The sequence below is a fragment of the Panthera onca genome, chromosome A1, assembly GCF_046562875.1.
Source record: "Panthera onca isolate mPanOnc1 chromosome A1, mPanOnc1 haplotype 2, whole genome shotgun sequence".
NCBI classification, from domain to species: domain Eukaryota; kingdom Metazoa; phylum Chordata; class Mammalia; order Carnivora; family Felidae; genus Panthera; species Panthera onca.
In genome coordinates this window covers 9,239,486-9,251,753 of record NC_138339.1, presented here as the reverse complement: position 1 = coordinate 9,251,753, position 12,268 = coordinate 9,239,486, and the positions used below count along the sequence as shown (strand labels likewise).

Genomic DNA, 12,268 nt, shown 5'->3' with positions numbered 1-12,268 from the left:
AAATCTAATAAAGTGATTTAAATAAATTTACAATGACTAAGGTTTTTCAGATAGACCGAATTAGAATTTGGAGACCTAAATTTTATTTTTTAAGGAGCTGAATTAAATCCGTTCCAATTCTGTATGGCTTATTATGATGCCTCGTCCTGTCGGGGAAATTTTCTGCAGAAGAAAATAAAATTCATATATAGCAATATGCCCTTTTCCATAGTACTGTAAGAAAGACACTGTGCAAAAAGTTGAGTAGAATCTGATAATGCCAATTAGGTCACAAACAGCAAAAAAATGGTGAAAATTATGGTATGGTAAAAAGCAATGGGTATGCCTGGGTGGCTCAGTCAGTTAAGCCTCCAACTCTTGGTTTCGGCTCCGGTCACGATCTCATGGTTTTGCGAGTTTGAGCCCCACGTCAGGCTCTCTGCTGACAGTGCTGAGCCTACTTGGGATTCTCTCTCTCTCCCTCTCTGCCCTTCCTGTGCTCTCTCTCTCTCTCTCTCTCTCTCTCTCTCTCTCTCTCTCAAAATAGATAAGTAAACATTAAAAGAAAAGAAGCACATTATTTGTGATTCTGGCGTCTCCTGTACTTCTCAGATAATGTGTTGTCTCACAGTATGTGCATGTGAAAAGTATGTACTCATGTTCTTGTTCATACATACATCGATACAGATACATATTCACATGTGCCTCTGTCAGTCTTTCGTTTCAGAGATGAGATATTCTACAATACTTCTGCATAGTGTATTACTCTAGAGAAATGTCCTTACCAAGCACTTTATACAAGTCGAATGGTAGTATTTTTTAGATTCAGAACTCTTAATGTTCTTTTCATTTACTTCAGCTATTTATCTGCAAGCTTTCAATCTCACCAGGAGACAGGCGTTCATGGATGCCTTCACAGTGTTGTTCCTGTTGCATTTTTATCACCAATACTCTCATTACCTTCGACTTCTGTGCTATTACTGCTGAGTTAATTGCTGACATTTCCTTCCAGATCAAACCTTTCATTACCAACATCATTGTCTGGAAATGTTCTGCCCAATAATTTTTAAACACAATTTCCTGTGCCAGTATTCATTTTAAAAGATATGCCCGTGTATTGGTTCAACTGATGCATATTTTGTTTCAAGTTGGGAAAATAAAATACATAGAGTATTTAATATATCTGTAGAAGATATTCTGTACTTTTATACATCGGCAGATTTTTTTTTATATATAGTTTCAGGGTTTCTCAAACATTGCTTAGAATTTAGGTGACAGCAAATGTTTTTTTACATGGTGATTAAAAACACACACATACACATACACATACACACACAACAACAACAACAACAACAACAACAACGTTCCCACATACTGATATTTTAATGTAGGTAGTAATCCTCTAAGTAGGTAAGTATTTCAGTGATTATTTTGGACATCCAGCAATTCCAGATGAGGAAGACGTAGATGGTAGATAGAGAATTGGAAGTTGGAGTAACATATTTCAATGACAGGTCATTTTCTCCAGATTTGTATTTACATCTGTGCTTCAGAATTGGATAACCAACATTTATGGTCCCAGGTTTTGAGATTTCCAGAAAGTGGGTACATTGATGCACTTTTGAGCGACCTTGAAACTTTGGAGTTCCTTAGCATGCACTTGAGGTATCAGTTTGATGGTAAAAGAATGTCATCAGAATATCAGGAGAAACTTGTACCTTTGAGATCCCCAGGTGTACAGTGAGTCTCAATTAATTGGAGAGCCATGTCTGGGTGCCATTTGTCAACACGAAAATAATAAACCCTTTGCCCTAAGAACCCTAGTGGAAAGGCTAAACGATATTTCATTTGTCCCTTTTCCATTGCCCGGATTCATCACTGAATTGTACTCCCAGGCATAAATCTCACCTTTGATACACATTGACCTTATAGATAAGTAGAACTTATAGTCATTTTGGATTTTAGAAACTAGTGGAAATAAAACAAAAAACCAAAAAAAAAAAAATCCTTTTTCTTTCTACATACATACGACCTTTTGGGGAAAAAGGTTTATTTGGCAAAAACTACTGCTTCCAAGTTCAAGATTTCATATGCAGGGGAGAATGAAAAATCCAAAAGTTAGTACACTTAAAACCTGTTGATACCTACAAAAAAGTTCTAGAAGACACAAACTTCCCAAAAGATGAATTAGAAATAAAATGCTTCTTTGAGATAAAATTCTCTCTGATAGTTAACTTTTCTTTTTTAAAACTAGTTCTTTCAGTTTTCTAGGAAATGGCACTGTGTCCTCATGATCTACCAAATCAGCTTGCCCCATACATTTTGTGGCTACAGGCACTATACTTACTTTGGATGTTTATGAGCCAGTCCTTAATGATTATTAACTTGCAGTTACTGGTAAAATGTTTTGGTTATGTCTTGTACTTTTCGTAAATTATCATGGTGACTTAAAACATGTTTCTTCACCTCTTGGTCTTCAATTCGTGTGTTAAAAGGCTGTAGGTAAAAGATAATTCCTCTCTCTCCTCAACTGGTAAACCTGCCTATCGGAGTCCTGTTAAAGGGAGAAGTGATATGTGTTTCCTGTTATTTAAGGAAGTACAACTAAATCCTTCAAATGTTAGCAGATAAAGAACTTTTAAATGTCTATATACAATATCAACCTTAATGACCTTTACAATGATAGACAAAACCATAGTTGACAAAGGATTACTTAGTAGGTGGAGTAGATTGGGGACAGTTCTGGGATGCTGGCTCCCTTAGGAACCTGGCTGATTTGGGGGGGACTGGGATTTCTCATTAGAACTTCCTTCCTTCGTGAGGAGTAAGGTGTGGATAATCTGATCCTTCATTGCTCTACAAACCCCTTAAGAACATGATGGCACTGTGGCTTTTAATCATGACACCAGAAGACAAACTTAAAACCTTGTAAATGATTATAGGGATCTCCAGTGGGTAAGAACATGAGTTCTGAAGTTAAACTGCTCCCGTGGAAATACAGGTTCTATTACGTAAAATCTCTGTGATTTGGGGCACATTACTTAATCTCTCTGAATCTTTTTCCTCATCTTTAAAATGAGGTAGTAACTTGCTCCATTCGACTGGATGCAGAAACCATGTACAGTTTCACTCCTACTTGAGCTGCTTTTTTGTTAACAAAAAAGCAAGCTATTCCTTACCACGTGAGGATATGGACAAAGGCAGTTTCAGGGGTGTGGGAAGTGAGTTCTTGTTATCCTGTGGTGAGTTCCTTACCCAGTAAAATGCCAGCTCTTCTTATTCTCATTGTTATTTGTTTAATATTCCACAGTCCAGAGTGCTCGGTTGCAAATTAAGGGAAACTTATTATCAGAGGCCAAATTTTGAACCTAGGGCAAGAACGAGAGAACATAGCATAAACCTACAGAGGTAAATGAGCCTCAGTTTTTCATCCAGTCCATCTGATGACCTGAGAGGCTTTGAAAATGCCAAGCAATCGCTTCACTCCAGATGGGCCGTACTTATAAAGGAGCAACCTCAGGATTTAGGAGCTTTAGAGAACTGTAAACAAAGCTTATAGACATCCTAACAAACGCTTATTTCAAAAATGTGGATTCAATTCTAGAACCAGCTGCAGTTGCATCATTCGGCCAGGGCCTCCGTTTATTGGATACCAGTGTTTGGGCAATGTTCAGAAATAGAGACATATTCAAAACATATTGTAGAAAAGTCTTCAAAATTCTCAAAAGAGAGTGTATTATTTCAATAGATGATACGGTACTTGATGTGGGAAACAAAGGCAGGAGGAAGTGTAGATAAAATTAAATTTGCTTATAACCTGCAGCCAAAAATACTTGAGGGCAGGAGAGTAGAACATTTCTCCAGGAGCTCAGCACAATCTTAATGTTCATGTTTTGCTAGAGGGAAAAACAACCTTAGCTTGACCATAGCTAGGCCTCCACTATCCCGGGAGTCTTTTTCAGCATATGATATTGCTTTTGGAAACCTCCCCGTGCCTTTACCTCCCCCAACTCCCAAGTGTATAATCAGTCACTGTTCCCAATCCAGGGGCAGCTCTTTCTGCCCAGGGGTCCTGGCCCCATGCTTCAGTAAAATCACCTTTTTGCACCAAAGACATCCCAAGAATTCTTTCTTGGCCTTCGGCTCCGGACCCCACCGCCTCCAAACCCCATCAGCACCGATCCTATTGTGATTCACATCTGTTTAATATACACATCTGTTTAGTAATATCTGTTACCATATCTGCAGGCAAAGTCCTTTCAGGAAAGATCAGTTTGGACTTGGCTTTGGCCAGCTTCCTACACTACTCCATCCACATCCAGCCCCACCATAGGACAAAGAACAAGTTTAGAGATTGTTCTTAGGCAGTCATGATGAAATGGAACAGAAAGCATACTACAATTCATGAAAGATTGCTGACCAAATAATTTTTAAATTTTTTTTGTGTTTATTTATTTTTGAGAGAGAAAGAGCACGAGAAGGGGGAGGAGCAGAGAGAGAGAGGGGGAGACACAGAATCCAAAGCAGGCTCCAGGCTCTGAGTATCAGCACAGAGCCCAACACGGGGCTCAGACCTACCAACCGTGAGATCATGACCTGAGCGGAAGTCAGATGCTCAACCCACTGAACCACCCAGGCGCCTCTATTCTTAAGTAATCTTCACACCCAGTGTGGGGCTCAAACCTACAACCCTGAGATCAAGAGTCACATGCTTTACCAGCTGAGCCACCCAGGTGCCCCTACCCAAATATTTAAATGCTACTCTCAGTTTAAAAAATGCTGACAAGCAAGCAAAAGTACAAAGAGGGCACTAGCATCCGAGAATTACAGGGATGCTCATCATCTTGAGCCTTTTGGTCCTTGTTTAATCCCCATCACCATGAGAGTGCACCGCTGGCCTTTGTATCTTAGTTTTCCAAGATACAAGTTAAATCTTAAGTTAGAGGACGGAATGTTCCAGGCTAAATGTAAGAAAGTGTGCCAATACCCTGGGAGAATATATCCTGTGGAGGAAATTATACCAGAATATTATGTAATTCTGATGTGATATATTGAAATGTATAGTTTCAAGTATTTACTTGTTTGTTTTAAACGTGCCCCTCCAATTTCTTTGAAACTTAGTATTTTTTTTTGTAAAGAATTATTTTTAAAGTAGTCTCTTTGGGTAATGTTGTAGCCAAACACATTGTGGGAAGAACTTAAAATGCTTAGTCATGCGCGTTTTCTTGTTGGTATTCCTTAGGCACCTCAGCCTAGGGCAATGACGTAATACCCAAGTCGGCCCAAGAAACAGGGGCCACTCTGTTTTGACAGAGTATTATTCATGACCACCACTTTACATAAATGTTAAAGAATATCAGATAAAGACGGAAGCTAATTATGCAAAAAAATTGAAACAAATGCTACTCTTAATACTGGGAGATGAAGATAGGATACTCTTAGTAGTCAGATACATTGAATTATTTGTTAGAAGATAATGTCTGAAATATGTGCTTCAGATATGGTAAAGGATAAAATATGGTAGACATTGTCCATTCAACCATAAAGAAATTCTACCTTGTCATTTAAAATGTTGCATTCTGCAGAGGGGTGTGTATGTGTGTGTGTGTGTGTGTGTGTGTGTGTGTCTGTGTGTGTGTGTCAGAGAAAGAGACAGACTGCTTTAAAAATAGGAACTCTGCATTTAAAAATGAGAATTCTGTGTTATTATTAATATTACTTGGAAAATGCATATATTCATGATAAAACTGGTACACTGTGGCATTTTAGAAGTATTCCATAGAACAGATGTGTTTCTACCTCTTATTAATTAATGCATTAAAAAAAATCATGTTCTAAATTCACTCTCTTGGAGTCATTGCAGTCATGCATTCGGTAACTGGGGATTCCTGACTTCCAGCCTTGTTTATGCCCAAAACATTAATTCATATGAACTTCATGGATTGATAATTGACAGCATTAGGAATGCCAAGGGGTTTGCTGAACCTTTACCGGATGGTCAACTGCACATCCTATTTGAGAAACCAAGAGTGCTTTGAATACAGTGAAATTAATTTCATGCCAGGGTAGAGCGCTGTCCCTGCAATCCTCTGGTCTTAATCTCTCATTCCATGAGCTTTAACTTAAAGCGGACAGTGAAGGAAGGCATGTGATTTGCCCAGTATAAAAGGTCCCAAATAAGAGGTTTATATCCCGCTAGGGCAAATAATCACCAAAATGTATTTTATTAATGGGATTTAGTATATGTAGCCTACATTTCTAGTTACAGAGTTCAGGTTTACACTGATTGGCGGTCAAGAGCTAGTGTGTGATCTCATGCATTTCCAGCCTCTTAATACTGAGTGTCCTATTTCTGAGTGTGCCTGTCACCAGGTAGTGACATTTGAGCAGCAGCAGGCAGCACGGGGTTCAGTTTTATCCAAGTAGCTGTCACTACCAGGGCCCTAGGCAAAAGTCCAGCATTGTTTGTGTCACTCGCTTCCTCTTTTCTCTTCTTCTTCTTTCCCCCAACGCTAACATGTCCTGCAATCCATCCTGGCCATGGGCAGCAGAGATAACCACAGACTACAAATGAAAAGCTGAGCTGGCCCCAAAAATATTACTCCTTGCAACTATTTAATTGCAAAAGAATCTTTGTGCTAAAGTTTCACCATGCCCTTTGAAAGGCAGACTCAGTAATTTGGCTGTCATTCATTTGTAATTTTATACCTTAGAGTCCGGAGGGATAGTAAATAGAATTACAGAGTTTTATCCTGGAATGCTGGTTCTGAGGGGAAAAAAAAAAAAAAGCCAAAATTTCAGGAAAGAACCAAGTTAAAAAAAAAAACAACTCGTTTAAAGATTGTTCTACTAAAAGTATACAACTATTCATATTACACTTACTTGGAAATCACTACAAAGTCTTCACTTGTTTGTAATGTGAAAGCTTTCCTGTATTAATTAGTGCTGCTTATTCCTTTATCGTGCTGTCAGAGTTAGTGGGTAAAAGTGGCCAGAACATTAAAATGCAGTTTCTTTCTTTTGTCAGATCATTTGTCCAGTAGAACACAACATAGGGAATTATTTTTAAATTGATGATACCACACCAAATAGTGATCCCTTCATTCTTTAGTTCTACTTCTAAGACTTAAAAGCCTTTTATTTTCATTTAAAATAACTTGATAAGCTGAATTTAAAATGGTTTTTTTCTCATTTTTTTTTCTTTTTTTTTTAGAAAATCAGGAACATTCGTAGCTACATAATGTACACGTTTTCATGCATGCCTGATATCTAGGATTGGAAATCATTTAGGACTTTATTTTTTTAAGAATAGTATACATACAGAAAAGTGGATACACCATGAAATACAGCTTGGTCAAGATCATGTGTATAAGACTCAGCCATACACTGCGTTTGGTTATCTGTTTGTTTGTTTGTTTGTTTATTTATTTATTTATTTATTTATTTATTTTGCTGAAAAGAATTTCATTGTGCACAGATGTCATACTACATTTCTTCTTGTTCCTGGGCATGTCCGTAGTGTCCAGGTGGGGCTGATATGAATATTGCTGGGAGGAGCATCTTGATAGATGTTTCTGGTGTACTTGTGTGCACCTTTCTGTGGAGTGTATACCTGGAAGTAGAATTTCAGAGACCTAGAGGGATGTCCTGAAGGGCTGTAGAAGAGATGGAAAAACACCAAATTACTCTTACCGTTTTACAATTCCACTCAGTCTGTGAAAGTTCTGCTAACACCCAGTACTTTTCAGTATTTGATATTTTGTCTCTTTTTTTTTTTTTTTATTTTAACCATTCTCATGGTTATTCTCATGACTATGTACTGGCATCCCTTGGAAGTCATAAATTTGCATAGCACTAATGAGTAATAAAGTTGATCATCTCCTTTCTGTACTGCCTATGTGGACAGCCCCTTTTGTGAAGTGCTTGTTTAGGTATTTTGACCTTTTTTTTTGTATTGGGTCACGTATCTTTTTGTATTAGACTGCATTTGGAGAGTTTTGTTGATGATATAGATATACTTACATACACAGACACACATAAAGAATGAGAATATCTTTTTCCACTAGGTGCCCCGTCACTTTCTCAGTGGTGTCTTGATAAACAGGATTTCCCGATTTCGAAATGGCCCAATTTATACCTCTGTAATTCCTTCTATGGTTAGCACTTTTTGCATCCTACTTAAGAGAGCCACGGTTCCTGTAAGATCCTGTTTGTGTCCTATATTTTACTCTCAAAGCTTTATTGTTTAATCCTTCACATCTAGCCTGAGGCTCCGTGGGAACCGATTTTTGTGTAGTTTTTTAGATGGAGTCATCGTGCATTTTTTCACCATGTAGATACCCAGGTGAAAGCACCATCTCACCAGTATGTGGCAAGGGCATGATTCTCATAAATTACATATAAGCCTGGTTTGGGGTCATAATTCTCTCCGGATCCACCGTTCTGTCTTTGTCTCTTCTTATATGGATGCCATATGGTCTTAATTTCTGCCCCTTTGTAAAGTGCCCTCTTATCTGTAGGTTCAGTGTATTGATCTGTTTCTTTCCTTCAAGACCGCTTGTGTGTCTTGACCGTTTGCATTTTCATGTAAATTTTAGAATCCACTAGTCATTGTCTCAGCCTCTCCCACCCCTGGAAGAAAAAAAAAAAAAAAGCATGCTGAGGTTTGAATTGGAATACTGTCAAACCTGTCAATTAATCCAAAGAGATTGAAATCTTTACAACATTAAATCAGCCAGGCGTAAGCATGGTATTTCCCTGTAAAACCATTATTTGGGTCTGCTTTCATTTCGGGAGTGTCGTGGAAGTGGTTAGTGACGAGGTCTTACATCACCTTCACAGATTTATCCCCAGGTATTGGATGTTTTCCTAGGTTTTTTGTAAATGTTACTATTGTTGTAATTTCTTTATTGGCAATAGACACAAAGAAAACGGATGTTTTTGTACATTGGCTTTTTGTTTTCACTTTATCCCAGGAGACCTCCAGTACAATTTGTTTTTAAGGTTTTTTTTTTTTTATTTTGAGAGAAAGAACGTGTGTGCGTGCGTGGGGGAGGGGCAGAGAGAGATGGAGAGAGAGAATCCCAAGCAGGCCCTGGATGATCTGGGCGGAGCCACACCCAGGACCACTCTTACAATGTGAAGTAGAAGTAATGATAGTGAATAACACATCGTTCATCTCTTAAGGACGAGTTTGCAATTTTTAAATCTGTAATTTTTAGGCAGTCTTTTTTTTCATTATCAAATTGAAGGGGTTCCTCCATATGCCTAGTTTGCGAAGATTGATTTTTAAATTGTGAATTACTGTTGGATTTTGTGAAAAACACATATTTATGCCTTTCTAGGATTTAGGTTAAGTTGTTAATTATGGATATTCTGCAATGTTTAGTTTATTCTATTTCTTTTCTGGAAAAAGCAAAATCAACCAAAAATGCAATAAATTAGTAATACAGTTCCATTTACAGTAACACTCAGAAGAGAATTGGCCACAAACTCCTAAAAAGAAGGTACACAGAATGTAGATATCACTTTTAAGATACCATACATTGAACCAATCTTATTTAAAAAAAGTAAAGAGGGGTGCCTGTGTGGCTCAATGTGTTGAGTATCCGACTCTTGATTTTGGCCCAGGTCATAATCTCATGGTTTGTGGGATCAAGCCCTGTGCTGGGCTCCATGCTGACAGTGCGGGGCCAGCTTGAGATTCTCTCTCTCTCTCTCTCTCTCTCTCTCTCTCTCTCTCCCTCCCCCCCCTCCCCTTCCTCTCTCTGCCCCTCCCCCACTCTCACTGTCTTTGTCTCTCTTAAAATAAATAAACATGAAAGAAGAGAAAGAAAGAAAGAAAGAAAGAAAGAAAGAAAGAAAGAAAGGGAAAGAAAGAGAAAAAGGACTGAATTATGGAAGAGAGGGAGGGAAAAAGGGAAGGAAGGAAGGAAGAAGCAATGGCCATGATTCAGTGTCCTTCACTGGAACACTGAGCTCTGCAGACAAGAGGAGACACAGAGGAACAGGAAGCCCTGTGGAGGACAAACTCCCATAAGAGAGAATATTGTTGAAATGGGGGATGTTACAAGAACTGCATGTTTAACCTTTTTTTTTATTCATTTATATTTAGCCCCCCCTCTTCTCCTCAATCTGATGAAGCAAAAGCCAAGCCCAGGTGAAGTTGCTGGAATTATCAAGGAAATAATAAATTGAAGGGTTTAAATATAAGACAGTGGATTGACATTATCACACACACACAAAAGATAAACAAAGAAATCAGAAAGAGAAGAAAGTAACATAACAGTAATATACAAAATGAAAAGAGAGTATAACTCCAGAATAATTAAATTACCTACAAGTAATGTAAAAGAACATTAGCCATATTCTTTTTTATAGTCTAAAGGAGGTTAGAATCATAAAATATATATGTATGGAATTGAAGAAATGACAAGACTAAGAAGTCATGAAAGGAATGATGAGAGTAGGCAGCGCTCATGGAAAAACCAGAAAATGTAAAGCCATTGTGTAAATGAAACCACATTTAAATCATTAGGAGGCATAAGTAGTGCAGAAATAAAGAGGACTGCTATGAGGAAATAAAACAGAGAGGAAAAAAGGCAATAAAAGCAGCAAAAAAGGTGATAGATACGGAAGAGAGAAAACTGGGAACTAACATGTGGGTGGAAGTTGTTCTCTCCCAGGAGAACTCTTTTCTTAAAAGAGAGTACTGTTAGCCTGCTCTTTAATTCTCTAGTTTTCAGTGTGAGGTTATCTGAATGATGTATTCACAAAATTTGTATAGCCGTCTAAGTAGGGCCATGAGTTGTGCAACTCAGGAGGCATCCTCATGGAAAATGAAGGTGAACTGTGCTTCTGGAGGCACCAGGAACACCCAGTTCTGGGAGATCTGTGCCCCGAGGAGATATAGATATTTGCCTATGTTGCAGGCAACAGAAAATCTTACCAAATATGCTCTGACAGAAAACACTAGCATCCATGAGTCAATCTTGCAAATTGTCTTAAAGACAACGCAGAGTCAATCAAGACTTAGATCAAGATGCATGATTTAGGTCTTAGACATACACTATATTAAAGGAGAGTGGTGTGGGGTGGGTGGGGGATAAGAATGGTCCTTTATAAAGTAGGTACTGGGGCACCTGAGTGTCTCAATTGGTTAAGTGTCCAACTTCAGCTCAGGTCATGATCATGTGGTTCATGAGTTCAAGCCCCTCATTGGGTTCTGTGCCGACAGTTCAGAGGCTGCTTGGTATTCTCTGTCTCTTCCTCTCTCTCTGCTAGTCGCCAACACATGCACACATTCTCTCTCTCTCAAAATAAATAAATAAACTAAAAAAATAAAAATAAAAGTAGGTTCTGTTTGAATTTTCATCTAAAAAGCTTGTACTATTTTAAAAATAATCAAGACCTAGTTTTTAAAAGTCACCTTGTTTAGCTCTATTTGAGCTAACACTAAATATGATACTTTCTTTCCAACATCAAGTATTATCCTAACAATTATAGTCGTATATTGTTTTAGAATTGAAGAAAGCATTTCCTCAATAAGATAACATCTTATTAATATGGTAACCTCATTACATCGGGGTGCTATCTCTGTTGTACATAACTTGCCCTAGGTCATCTAATTACAACATGTGGACGTGGGGTCCCTTGGCCACACAGTTGATAAAAAGTACTTAAAATACTTGGAAGTCACACCCAAACTAGAATCAAGTAAGACTCAGAACTGAGTTTTCTGAGGTACTACGATGGCTGGGAATGGGTAGGGGTGGATATAAGCATATAAAATTTAGCGTTAAAGTCAAGCATCTAGACAGGTTCTCTTTTCTGTAAGTCTTCGGGTTTGTTAGAGTTTCCCATATTTTATATTTCTTTTGAATTACAGTCTCATTTCAAAAATAAAATAATTTGAGGGGCGCCTGGGTGGCTCAGTCGGTTAAGCGTCCGACTTCGGCTCAGGTCATGATCTCACGGTCCGTGAGTTCGAGCCCCGCATCGGGCTCTGGGCTGACAGCTCAGAGCCTGGAGCCTGTTTCAGATTCTGTGTCTCCCTCTCTCTCTGCCCCTCCCCTGTTCATGCTCTGTCTCTCTCTGTCTCAAAAAGAAATAAACGTTAAAAAAAAAAAATTTAAAATAATTTGAATAAACTTATGTTTTTTCAAAGTGTCCATTTCTAAATCAAAACTAGACCCCAGCTTTGAATGTGAACTCTAAGCAATCTTGAATCTACCTCTTGCCTTTGAATTCACCAAGGAAACAAAGTCTAGATTCAGTCTGAGACTAATTT

At 38.2% G+C, this 12,268-nt stretch overlaps 1 protein-coding gene across 4 annotated transcripts in view; it reads left to right on the top strand.

The window, feature by feature from the left end:
• The window catches only part of CTNND2 (catenin delta 2), a 957,890-nt gene that overhangs the window by 320,831 nt on the left and 624,791 nt on the right, over positions 1 to 12,268 (top strand). The gene's annotated exons all lie outside the window — the stretch shown is intronic.